Source organism: Lepus europaeus, chromosome Y (genome assembly GCF_033115175.1).
Source record: "Lepus europaeus isolate LE1 chromosome Y, mLepTim1.pri, whole genome shotgun sequence".
In the NCBI taxonomy this organism is placed as follows: Eukaryota; Metazoa; Chordata; class Mammalia; order Lagomorpha; family Leporidae; genus Lepus; species Lepus europaeus.
The window spans coordinates 29,917,507-29,931,739 of NC_084851.1; the positions used below are offsets into that span (position 1 = coordinate 29,917,507).

A 14,233-nucleotide genomic window follows, 5' to 3' on the forward strand; every position below is an offset into this window, starting at 1 on the left:
GCAGTCTGTCAAGGTAGTGTATTATGTTGATTGTTTTGCGAACGTTGAACCATCCCTGCATACCAGGGATAAATCCCACTTGGTCTGGGTGGATGATCTTTCTGATGTGTTGTTGCATTCTATTGGCCAGAATTTTATTGAGTATTTTTGCATCTCTGTTCATCAGGGATATTGGTCTGTAATTATTTCAATGTTGCATCTCTTTCTGGCTTAGGAATTAAGGTGATGCTGGCTTCATAGAAAGAATTTGGGAGGATTCCCTCTTTTTAGATTGTTTTGAGTAGTTTGAGAAGAATTGGAGTTAGTTCTTCTCTAAATGTCTGGTAGAACTCAGCAGTGAATCCATCTGGTCCTGGGCTTTTCTTTGTTGGGAGGGCCTTTATTACTGTTTCAATTTCTGTGTCAGTTATTGGTCTGTTTAGGTTTTCTATGTCTTCCTGGCTCAATTTAGGGAGGTTGTATGTGTCCAAGAATCTGTCCATTTCTGATAGATTTCCCTGTTTGCTGGCATACAAGTCCTTGTAGTAATTTCTGATGATTCTTTTTATTTCTGTGGTGTCTGTTGTTACGTTTCCATTTTCATCTCTGATCCTATTGATTTGGGTCTTTTCTCTTCTTTTTTTAGTTAGTTGGGCTAATGGGGTGGGGATTTTGTTTACTTGTTCAAAAAACCAGCTCCTTGTTTGGCAGATTTTTTGTAATGTTTTTTTGGATTCAAATCTGTTGATTTCTTCTTTGATTTTAAATATTTCTCTTCTCCTACTGGGTTTGGGTTTGGTTTGCTGCAGATTTTCTAGATCCTTGAGATGACTTGAAAGCTCATCTACTTGGTGCCTTATCAAATTTTTTTAAGTTATATTTAATGAATATAAATTTCCAAATTACAGCTTATGGATTACAATGGCTTCCCCCTCCCATAACTTCCCTCCCACCCGCAACCCTCCCCTCTGCCGCTCCCTTTCCCCTTCCATTCACATCAGGATTCACTTTCAATTCTCTTTAAATACAGAAGATCAATTTAGTATAAAGATTTCAACAGTTTGCTCCCACATAGAAACACAAAGTGAAACATACTGTTTGAGTACTAGTAATAGCATTAAATCACAATGTACAGCACATTAAGGACAGAGATCCCACATGAGGAGCAAGTGCACAGTGGCTCCTGTTGTTGTCCCAACAAATTGACACTCTAGTTTATGGCGCCACTAACCACCCTAGGCTGTCGTCATGAGTTGCCAAGGCTATGGAAGCCTTCCAAGTTTACCAACTCTGATCATATTTAGACAAGTTCATAAAAGACAGAGTGAGGATACTAACCAATGATCCTAAGAGTGGCATTTACCAGGTTTGAACAATTATACAGCATTAAGTGGGGAAGAGGACCATCAGTACACACAGGTTGGGAGTAGAGCCATTGGTGGTAGAGTAGAGGTTATAATTACAAAGGAATGAGGCCAAAGTGCACTAGACAGGGCCTAGAACAAAGGACAGAGTCATTATTAGAGGAGCTAAGAAAGGTGCTGTCTAAGCTACAATTAAGTTTTCTGATTGAGAGGCAAATAGAACCTGATAGAACGGGCTTGATAATAATCTGGTGGGCTTTAGGCCTTGTAAATTCAGAGTACCAGACCTATCTATCTCTTCACATGGGGTACATCCTAAGGGAGGTGTGAACCTCCTAGGGGAAGGCACTCTGTTGACTTTCATTACTTGGCTGTCCTGGGAGAAGAGCTGGCCAGGTAAAGGCAGGGGGCATCTCTAACAAGAAATTGACAGTTCTGCCTGCAATGTTGCTGACCCTACTTGACCATCCCCTCAGCTGCAGTGGTCACTTTGTAAGTTGGGCTGAGTGAAGAGCTTTTCAGCTTAAAGCCAATAAGATCTGTGGCTCTGACCTGGGCATCCTTCGACTCCAGGGCAGGTCCATTTCCAGTGATCCAACTCTTGGCAGAGTTGCCAGGGCTCTTCACAAGCTGACTTCTGCTGAAGCCCAGGCTTACCACATTGAAAGCCACTGCAGGGCACCGTCCTGTTGGGTCTCCTTGAGGGTAGATCACTGTACAGATCAGCCATTAATAGGCCTGCCACCCATTGCTTCTGATGCCCAGCTTTCTTTTCCTCCTGGTTTGTGTTAAAGCAGACCAGAGGATGCAAGTCAAGGGAGTTCCCAAGTCCCATCTCTAAACTTCGGTGGCCTGAACTACAAGTCTATAGTCACACGTATGTTCTGTATTAGTTTTTCTAAGGTAGACAATGCCCATGAGGAAAATTATATTCTCACTTTAAAACTTTCTTTCCCTATGGTCTGAAAGGGAGGTTTTTTCTACTTACTGTATACTTCACTGATGGCGAAGTGAATCTAGCTATGAGATTATTATTTGAGTTCTTATTTTGGCTATGCTATTGCAGAAAAATGTTAGCCATCTCTTTTATAAGGTCTAAAGATTAAATTGTGCGTCCTACAGATTCCTTTATAATAGAATTAGTTTCCTACCTTGAAGAGAATAGAGAAATGAAAGAACAAGTTGGGCTTAGAATAGAGAAATGAGGGAGCAAGTCCTAGATCGCTTGCTGACAATAGCAATATTACATGAATACTTAGCAAACCATTTCAACCATTAGATAACAACTTAAGAAAACATTTACCAGAAGGTCCAATGCCTTCTATTAATTTTAAGAATCAGTATTTGAAAACACCTCTTAAATATCTAACATGGTTTAGTTTGTTTAGCCAGTAAACTTAAGCACAACCATCTAAAATGTTTTCAGTTTCTACCAACACATTTAAAACATATGATACACAGATTCAGGTCCCACAAATTAAAATGTATCTTTGATTAATTTTAGCAGCTTAAATTTATGGACAATCTTATCTATAAGCCATTTAAAATAAAACTCTTAATAAAATTTCCCCATGTGGACATACAATATATACCACATATAACACAGCATAGTAGACCAATATAGCAATTTTAATAATAGCTTTTAAAATCTTTAACTCTTTTTGTAGATTGCCAATTGATTTGAATTGCTTTTTCTTTTTAGTAACCTCAGTTAACCATACTTCCTCTCAGTTGGTACTGTTAATACATTATTGGCTTCATCTGTTTACAGAGCCATCCCAAAGTACTGAATACAATAAAAGTGGCTGGAAAAAGTCCATAGGAACCTATAGGAGGACAGCTAAACACAGAACCAACAACGCTTTAGTTTTATGAGCAGCAAATCATATATAACTATTGATGACAAAAGACTTTAAGTTGGCATGTTTAAAATTATAAACTCATCAACCAACAAGAGACACTTGCTTACTTCACAGTATTTTTGAAAACACCTGTAGGATTTTACAAGTATTTAACCCTTTAGGCCTCTGGGACTTTCTCATTATGATAACTATCATGTCTATAACACAAGATCATTAGATTTTTAATTCTCAAACATCTGTATTAATAGCATTTTCCATTATAGAAACTTAAAGTCTGGTACCATATCACATTTTGACAGTCCTTCTAATATAATCTAAATAGTCTGATTAGTTGGTGTCTCTATAAGATGAGAGACATAGGTCCTTCGATTTTTTAGGTTGGGCCCAAACTGGATAAACCAAAGTACAGGATTTACTGGAAATTTAAGAGTCCAGATTGTTTGGAACTTTGATTTTTTGAATGCCTGTCAAGAATGCCAAGAAGGCTCAAAATCCAAAATATCTGGTTGAAATAAAATTCCTTAAAATCATGACATAACATAGACCAAATTTGATCATTGTTACAAGGTGATTATTAAAATATTTGAAAATAAGCACATATTTAAATAACCCATAGCTCTTAATAAAAATGCAGCTGTTTTAGAACAATTAGAATTTAACAGACATCTACAGGATACTCTTAAAAAAACCCAACATTCGGGTTCTAGGAGTACCTGAAGGCATGGAGAGAGAGAAAGGATTAGAAGGCCTTTTTAGTGAGATATTAGCAGAAAATTTCCCAGGTTTGGAGAAAGACAGAGACATCCTAATACAGGAAGCTCATAGAACCCCTAATAAACATGACCAAAAGAGATCCTCACCACGACACATCGTAATCAAACTCACCACAGTGAAACACAAAGAAAAGATCCTAAAATGTGCAAGAGAGAAATGCCAGATTACTCTCAGAGGATCTCCAATTAGACTCACAGCTGACTTCTCTTCAGAAACCCTACAAGCTAGGAGAGAATGGCAAGACATAGCCCAGGTGCTAAGAGAGAAAAACTGCCAGCCCAGAATATTATATCCTGCAAAGCTCTCATTTATGAATGAAGGTGAAATAAAGACCTTTCACAGCAAACAGACATTGAAAGAATTTGTCGCCACTCGTCCAGCCCTGCAAAAGATGCTTAAAGATGTGTTACATACAGAAACACAGAAACACAGTCACCAATATGAAAGAAGATAAAGGAAGGAAACCTCACAGCAAAAGATCACAGGAGTCTCAAACCATATATTAGAAAGTATCTTTGGCTAATGGCAGGGCAAAGTTACTCCTTCTCAATAGTCACATTGAATGTTAATGGCTTGAACTGTCCAGTTAAAAGACACTGATTGGCTGATTGGTTTAAGGAACAAAACCCATCCTTTTGCTGCTTACAAGAAGCCCATCTATCCAACAATGATCCATACAGGCTGAGAGTGAAAGGCTGGAAAAAGATATACCACGCCAACAGAAATGAAAAGAGAGCAGGCATAGCCATCTTAATATCGGACAACATAAACTTTACCACAAAAACTGTTAGGAGAGACAAAGAGGGGCACTATTTAATGATTAAGGGATCCATTCAACAGGAAGATATAACGATTATCAACGTATATGCACCTAATTACAGGGCACCAGCTTATTTAAAAGACTTGTTAAGGGACTTAAAGGGAGACTTAGACCCCAATACAATAGTACTGGGGGACTTTAATACTCCACTCTCAGAGATAGACAGATCAACAGGACAGAAGATCAACAAGGAGACAGTAGATTTAAATGACACTATAGCCCAAATGCATCTAACAGATATCTACAGAACATTTCATCCTACATCTAAGGACTTTACATTCTTCTCAGCAGTACAGGGAACCCTCTCTAGGATTGACCACATACTAGGCCATAAAGCAAGTCTTTAGCAAATTCAAAAGAATTAGAATCATACCATGCAGCTTCTCAGACCACAAAGGAATGAAATTGGAAATTGGCAACTCAGGAATCCCTAGAGCACGTGCAAACACATGGAGATTGAACAACATGCTCCTGAATGAACAATGAGTCATAGAAGAAATTAAAAGAGAAATCAAAAATTTTCTGGAAGTAAATGAGAATAACAGCACAACATACCAAAACCTATGGGATACAACAAAAGCAGTGTTAAGAGGAAAGTTTATATCAATAGGTGCCTACATCAAGAAATTGGAAAGGCACCAAATAGATGAGCTTTCAAGTCATCTCAAGGATCTAGAAAATCTGCAGCAAACCAAACCCAAACCCAGCAGGAGAAGAGAAATAATTAAAATCAGAGAAGAAATCAACAGGATTGAATCCAAAAAAAACATTACAAAAAATCAGCCAAACGAGGAGCTGGTTTTTTGAAAAAATAAACAAAATTGACACCCCATTGGCCCAACTAACTAAAAAAAGAAGAGAAAAGACCCAAATCAATAGGATCAGAGATGAAATGGGAAACATAACAACAGACACCACAGAAATAAAAAGAATCATCAGAAATTACTACAAGGACTTGTATGCCAGCAAACTGGGAAATCTATCAGAAATGGACAGATTCTTGGACACATACAACCTCCCTAAATTCAGCCAGGAAGACATAGAAAACCTAAACAGACCAATAACTGACACAGAAATTGAAACAGTAATAAAGGCCCTCCCAACAAAGAAAAGCCCAGGGCCAGATGGATTCACTGCTGAGTTCTACCAGACATTTAGAGAAGAACTAACTCCAATTCTTCTCAAACTACTCAAAACAATCTAAAAAGAGGGAATCCTCCCAAATTCTTTCTATGAAGCCAGCATCACCTTAATTCCTAAGCCAGAAAGAGATGCAACATTGAAATAATTACAGACCAATATCCCTGATGAACAGAGATGCAAAAATACTCAATAAAATTCTGGCCAATAGGATGCAACAACACATCAGAAAGATCATCCACCCAGACCAATTGGGATTCATCCCCGGTATGCAGGGATGGTTCAACATTCGCAAAACAATCAACGTAATACACTACATTAACAGACTGCAGAAGAAAAACCATATGATTCTCTCAATAGAGGCAAAGAAAGCATTTGATAAAATACAACACCCTTTCATGATGAAAACTCTAAGCAAACTGGGTATGGAAGGAACATTCCTTAATACAATCAAAGCAATATATGAAAAACCCACGGCCAACATCCTATTGAATGGTGAAAAGTTGGAAGCATTTCCACTGAGATCTGGTACCAGACAGGGATGCCCACTCTCACCACTGCTCTTCAATATAGTTCTGGAAGTTTTGGCCAGAGCTATTAGGCAAGAAAAATAAATGAAAGGGATACAAATCGGGAAAGACAAACTCAAACTATCCCTCTTTGCAGATGATATGATTCTTTATTTAGGGGACCCAAAGAACTCTACTAAGAGACTACTGGAACTCATCGAAGAGTTTGGCAAAGTAGCAGGATATAAAATCAATGCACAGAAATCAACAGCCTGTGTATACACAGGCAATGCCACTGCTGAGGAAGAACTTCTAAAATCAATTCCATTCACAATAGCTACAAAAACAATCAAATACCTTGGAATAAACTTAAACCAAGGACATTAAAGATCTCTACGATGAAAACTTTATCCTTTTTAGTATTTGTTGTTGTTGTTGTTGTTCTAGTACTATTGGTTGAACTCAGTAATTAACACACAATTATTCTCAGGTGTTTAAATTTTAACTGAAAAGTGATCCCTGTTAAATCTAAGAGTGGAAAAAGAGAGGGAGGAGATGAACAATTTGGAACATGCTCAATCGGACTGGCCGCAAATGGTGGAATTAGAAATGTGTCAGGGTATTCCAACACAATCCCATCAAGATGGCATGTACCAATGCCATCGCACTAGTCCAAGTGATCAATTTCAGCTCACAATTGATAGCTCTGATAGGTCTAAGAGTCAAAGAGATCACACAAACAAGACAAGTATCTGCTAATACTAACTGATAGAATCAAAAAGGGAGAGAAAGATCCAACATGGGAAGTGGGATACACAGCAGACTCATAGGATGGCAGATGTCCTAAACAACCCTCTGGCCTCAGAATCAGCCCTCAAGGCATTCAGATCTGGCTGAAGAGCCCATGAGAGTATAGCAGGCATGGAAAGCCAAGATATCATGGGAAAAAAAAAGACCTAAATGAATGATCTCGGTGAGTGAGATCCCAGTGGAATGAATGGGGCCATCAAAAGAGGTACCCTTCTCCGAAGGGAGGAGAGAACTTCCACTTTGACTATGACCCTATCGGAATAAGATCAAAGTCAGCGAACTCTAAAGGCTTCCATAGCCCTGGCAACTCATGACTAGAGCCTAGGGAGATTACTGACCATGAACAGGAGTGTCAAATTGTTAAATCAGCAACAGGAGTCACTGTGTACTTACTCCCCATGTGGGATCTGTCCCTAATGTGTCGTCTAAAGCCAAGTGATGCTATAACTAGTACTGAAACAGTATTTTTATACTTTGCGTTTCTGTGTGGGCACAAACTGATGAGGTCTTTACTAATTATATACTGAAGTGATCTTCTGTATATAAAGAGAATTGGAAATGAAAAAAAAAAAAAAACCCTGGTGTTAAAATGGAAATCACATAGAAAATTAATTAATTTTAAAAAAATTACGTAGGATCTCTGTCTTTAATGTGCTGTACATTGCTATTTAATGCTATAATTAGTAATCCAATGGTAGTTTTTTTTCAATTTATGTTGCTATATGGGCAAAATGTTGAAATCTTTACCTAATATATACTAAACTGATCTTCTGTATACAAAGAGAATTGAAAATGAATCTTTACATGAATGGAAGGGGAAAGGGAGCGGGAAAGTGGAGGGTTGCGGGTGGGAGGGAAGTTATGGGAGGGGGGAAGCCATTGTAACCCATAAGCTATACTTTGGAAATTTATATTCATTAAATAAAAGTTTAATAAAAAAAATGTTTAATGTGACTAGCACTTGGGCCATCCTCCACTGCACTGCCTGGCCACAGCAGAGAGCTGGCCTGGAAGAGGGGCCATTAGGACAGGGTCGGTGCCCCGACTGGGACTAGAACCCGGTATGCCAGTGCCGCAAGGCGGAGGATTAGCCTAGTGAGCCACGGCGCTGGCCTAAAAATACATATTTTTTAATGATAGCAAAAGTGGAAACTTTTTTCATATTAACAGCATACAGGAAACATTTTAGATACCTGTAAAACAAAAACAGATCTTACATTACCAGTGTTCTTTATTTTTCATGAAAGTTATCACAAATATCATTTTTATTTTACCCACTTATTTTTAAGGAACCCTAAATATTTTGTACAGATTTTTGGTAGTAAGATTTCTGCATTGTCTGTAACAAATGAAATTTTTCACTACATCCATATTCTGAACCCTTTGACTCCTATATTTGTGAATTTCAAACATGTTTGCAACAAGATAAACAATTGCATTTTTCTGTAGATATTTTTAAATGCTCTACATACATAGGCCTGGTGCAAAATGGCTCGATCTCATAAATGAATGGAAGAAGTAGAAAAATTCCTCTACAACCACGGGACATGCATGAGTTAATGAAAGGCACATGGAAGAGTTGGTAAAGTCGTTGTTGAATTTGCTTCAAAGGCATAATCTACTAAAGCAAAAGCACTATGAATCGTAACTGAATAATTGATTTTCCATAAATGTGTATCTGTACCCATGGAACCAGAAAAATTACCAGGACCATATTGACTAGAAGATTAACTATCTCCACATTTCAAGGATCATAATCAATTCAATTATATATTTAAGCAGTGTATGATATTGGTGAAATTATTTTAGTATATACATATATATATATATATATATATACATATATATATATATAAATTATATTGTCCTATTCATACATTATGAGATGTTTGGTGAAAGAGATAACGTAATTACATGAAAGAAAGTAGATAAGGATTTCAATATTTTCTTCTTCTGCCACAGTGATATTTGGCTGATTATCCCTACCTCATTTCCTTCATTTGGTAAATGCCCACCATTCACTGAAACAAACTTGCTCTAACAGATAATCAATTCTTATTTGTTTCTAATGAGGCTCTTGATAATATACAGTCTGGGTGAGAAAAAAAACATGGCTACTGTGGATGAGTGATAATAGATGAAATATAATCATTTAGATAATTGATTTTGAAAATGCACATTAGTTCCCTGTATCTAACAACTGATAGTTGTCCACAACATATATGTGTACTCCAAAATATCATACTATTTGTTTGTATTTTAAAGCTAGTTTTGTATCCTGTTTTTTATGTGAATAATCTGGCAGTTTCATCATGGAAGGATCGCTGAAGGTGCAATAATATATTGTCAACATGTAAGATAGGAAATAGAGGAGTTTGAAGATGGTCACTTACAGTTTGGTTAGGGTGTAATGAATTGGGTCCTTTGAAACAAAGTAAATACTTAAAGATAGCAATGTACAGCTCAGTTCTCACTGGAAGAACTAAAAATCTGAGATTACTGGAGCTGAGAGTGAAGAGAGTGAAGCCTCTGAGCATTTTAAGAAGACAGAAAGCGTGGGCAACATTCACCTTCTTTATCCTGCCTTTCATCTTATATGTCAAAATATTCACTTCATTTTGCATCATGGTGAGGAAAACACCACAATTAAATGAACCTGGACTTTTTGGCCCTCTCCCCACTAACACTGAGGGCTGTTCTGGCTGCAACACACTCACCCAGAGCTCCAGGCTCCTGGAAAGCTAGCACCGCTGTCCTCTTCTTCCAGGTGGCATCATGCTTATTTACTGGGACCTCATCAGTGACAATGAGTTGTTCTATAACATTTGCAAGATGTGCCTGGAGGTGAGGGGAAAATGGCCAGTGGGCAGAGAGTAACAATGATGATTCCTTGCTTTGCATAAATGCCTATTCTGAAGGCCCTGAGGGCAAAGGTACTGAAAGCACAGTAATCACTGGTGTTGATGTTGTCATGAACCATCACCTGCAGGAAACCAGATTCACAAAAGAATCCTTCAAGAAGCATATTAAAGATTACCTAGAATCAAAGGCAAGCTTGAAGAACAGAGACTAGAAAGGGTAAAACCTTGTATGATAGAGGATGCACAACAGATCGAACACATCCTTGCTAATTTCAAAAACTACCAGTTCTATTTGGGTAAAAACATGAATCCACTTGGCATGGTTGCTCTGCTGGTACTACCATGAGGATGGAATGACCCCATTTATGATTTTCTTTAAGAGTGGTCTAGAAATGGAAAAATGTTAACAAATTGGCAACTACTTTGGATCTATCACTGCTCATCATAACTGGCTGCTGCTTGTTATCCACACAACACAAGGATTTACAGGAAATGGGACTGATGTTATCTCGAGACCTTCATTTATTTTGGCCATGATTTACTTGGAATGAAGGCATTGTTTTTAAGGGAAAAATTGTCTTGTAGGTTGTCTAAAAATTATATGCATTTAAACTCAAATAATATAGATAAATAGACTAGGAACCAAAAGGCTAATGATGAAATCTTTGGGCTTAGATTAGGCGTGTACATAAAACAGAAGCAGTATGACAAAAAGATGCCATCTATATAAACTCAAGGGCTACTTGATACACAAAGTATGTTTTAAAAAATATTTACTCAAAAGTGAAAAATACACACACACACACACACACACAGAAGTAGTGAGAGAGCCAAGCATCTCCCATTCACTGGTCACTCCCAGAGATGCCCAAGAAAACTGGCCAAAAATAGGAGTGAGGAACTCCATTTCAGGCTCTCATTTGTGTGCCAGGAACCCAGGTACTGGAGCCATTATCTGCTGCTGCCTAGTTGCACCAGAAGCAGGAGGCAAAGGGATCAGAACATGTACACAGGACATGAACCAACACACTGATAAAGGATGAAAATGTCCCAGCATCAGCTTAACTCTCTGCACCACAATGGTTTCCTCAAGAAACATAATTTTGATAAAGCCTCTTTTCTTATCTTTATGAAAATATAAATTATTAAAATATTGTTATATTATGAGGGGTAACTTTAGGAATATTCGACTAATGAATGTACAGTGATGTGTATAGTCCCTGTAGATTTAAGAATATAAGTATATATGATATAATTTACTATTTTATTATGTTAACAATGCTGTCTTCACTATAAGTTTTACCAAACTTATTACCAACTTGACCTATGACATTGACAATATTAAAATAAACCAATCATGGGGAGTAGGTTAATTGTGTTCATTGATAAAATGATTCAGTTTGCATATTAAATTAGAAAAAAAAATCCTTTCCATGAAGGAGCGGCAAGATGGCGGAATAGGAAGGGAGCACATTGATAGTTCAGGAAGACACAGGTTAATAAAAGTGGAGATACTGCAGGGTCAAGGAAGAGTAGGGGAAGAAACAGCAGAGGAAACTCTTCCGGAACTAGTGATTCACAGTGGACCTGCGTGGAGAGCGTGGGAGCCCAAGTTCGGGACACCAGCAGCAGACTCAACACACCAGCGATGGAACATGAGGTGAGCCGAACCTCAATAGCCTGAGACACCAGCAGGAAAGTGGAAAGAGGAGACTAGAGGGAACGAGGCTTGAAACTCTGTGGGGAAAAGTTCACCAGGATAACTAGAAGAGAGAGAGGAAAAAAACAAAAGTGACCGATATGGACACGAGTTTCTCTCTCTCCGCTCACCCCTCAAAGGCTAGCAAGTCAAAGAGCAGGCACCATTTTGGACATACGTCATAAGCAGGGTGACCTCAGGTCTGTACCAGCCCTGAGCCTAGCAGAAAAACCTGACTCTGAGGGGAGGGGTGAAATAACAGGAGATTAAGATCTAACTTGGCAACCCAGTGGGAGACAGCAGGAGAATTGGAGCCCACACCGAGGGCAGCAGAGATTTCCTGTATGGTCCTGGGGAAAGAGCTTCCAATCTCTGGTTCCAGTGGGTATATCATTTGCCTGCTAACTACCTCCAATTACGTTCAGCTGTGTGGAATGACTTCCCTTTTGAATAAAAGAAAGAAAGAAAGAAAGAAAGAAAGAAAGAAAGAAAGAAAGAAAGAAAGAAAGAAAGAAAGAAAGAAAGAAAGAAAGAAAGAGAAAGAAAGAAAGAAAGAAAGAAAGAAAGAAAGAAAGAAAGAAAGAAAGAAAGAAAGAGAGATTTACCACACCTAACGTGGGAGTGTCATCTTTGACCCACCCTCAACCCTGAGGAACCAAACACAGCTCTCAGTCCACACTCATCTCAAGCCTCTAAGGCTCCACCTAAAGCAGACAGTCCACTTAATATAGAGCCATAGTGTAACAATAGAAAACACCACTGTGAAGAAACCAAATATCTCCAATGTGCCATACAACAAACACAAAAACCAAGGTAACAAGAACAAGGAAGAAACTATGATACCCCCAAATGAAAAAGGCACCCCAATTCAAGATTATGAAGATGATGAGATAGAAGAAACGCAAGAGGCAGATCACAAAAAATTGATAAGAACATTAAGAAGTTCTCAAAAACAAATTCTTGAACTACAGAAATCCTTAATGGACAAGATAGAAAATCTCTCTCATGAAAATGAAATATTAAGGAGGAATCAAAATGAAATGAAACAACTAGTAGAACAAGAAACTGTGATAGTGACAAGAAATCATAATGAAATGAAGAACTCAATAGATCAAATGACAAACACATTAGAGAGCCTTAAAAACAGAATGGGTGAAGCAGAAGAGAGAATATTGGACTTAGAAGACAGAGAACAGGAAAGGAAACAGTCAAATCCAAGAAAAGAAGAAGAAATCAGAAATCTAAAAAATATTGTCGGGAATCTACAGGATACTATTAAAAAACCAAACATTCAGGTTCTAGGAGTTCCTGAAGGCATGGAGAGGGAGAAAGGATTAGAAGGCCTTTTTAGTGAGATACTAGCAGAAAATATCCCAGGTTTGGAGAAGGACAGAGGCATCTTAGTACAGGAAGCTTATAGAACCCCTAATAAACATGACCAAAAGAGATCCTCATGACACGTTGTAATCAAACTCACCACAGTGAAACATAAAGAAAAGATCCTAAAATGTGCAAGAGAGAAACGCCAGATTACTCTCAGAGGATCCCCAATTAGACTCACAGCTGACTTCTGTTCAGAAACCCTACAAGCTAGAAGGGAATGGCAAGATATAGCCCAGGTACTAAGAGAGAAAAACTGCCAGCCCAGAATATTATATCCTGCAAGCTCTCATTTGTGAATGAAGGTGAAATTAAGACTTTTCACAGCAAACAGAAACTGAAAGAATTTGTCGCCATTCGTCCAGCCCGGCAAAAGATGCTTACAGATGTGTTACACACAGAAACACAGAAACATGGTCACCAATATGAAAGAAGGTAAAGGAAGGAAACCTCACAGCAAAAGATCACAGGAAGCTCAATTTCTCTTTGATATAGAATTAATCTCTGATGCTCTGTTAAAGCAAGGTGTTAAACAAATCTAATATGTTGTCTTGATGTCATTAAATTCTAATTGTTCAAAAACAGCAGAATTTTTATTAAGAGCTATGGGTTATTTAAATATGTGCTTATTTTCAAATATTTTAATAATCACCTTGTAACAATGATCAAATTTGGTCTATGTTATGTCATGATTTTAAGGAATCTTATTTGAACCAGATATTTTGCATTTTGAGCCTTCTTGGCATTCTTGACAGGCATTCAAAAATCAAAGTTCCAAACAATCTGGACTCTAAAATTTCCAGTAAATCTTGGACTTTGGTTTTCCCAGTTTGGGCCCAACTGAAAAAATCAAAGGACCTATGTCTCTCATCTTATAGAGACACCAACTAATCAGACTATTTAGATTATATTAGAGTACTGTCAGGATGTGACGTGGTACCAAATTTTAAGTTTCTATAATGGAAAATGCTATTAATACAAATGTTGGAGAATTAAAAAGTCTAATGATCTTGTGTTACTAGACATGATAGTTAT

At 37.8% G+C, this 14,233-nt stretch overlaps 1 pseudogene; it reads left to right on the plus strand.

The window, feature by feature from the left end:
* Positions 1–10,033: 10,033 nt before the first annotated feature.
* On the plus strand, positions 10,034–10,526 carry LOC133754239 (translationally-controlled tumor protein-like; annotated as a pseudogene).
* Positions 10,527–14,233: the final 3,707 nt, after the last annotated feature.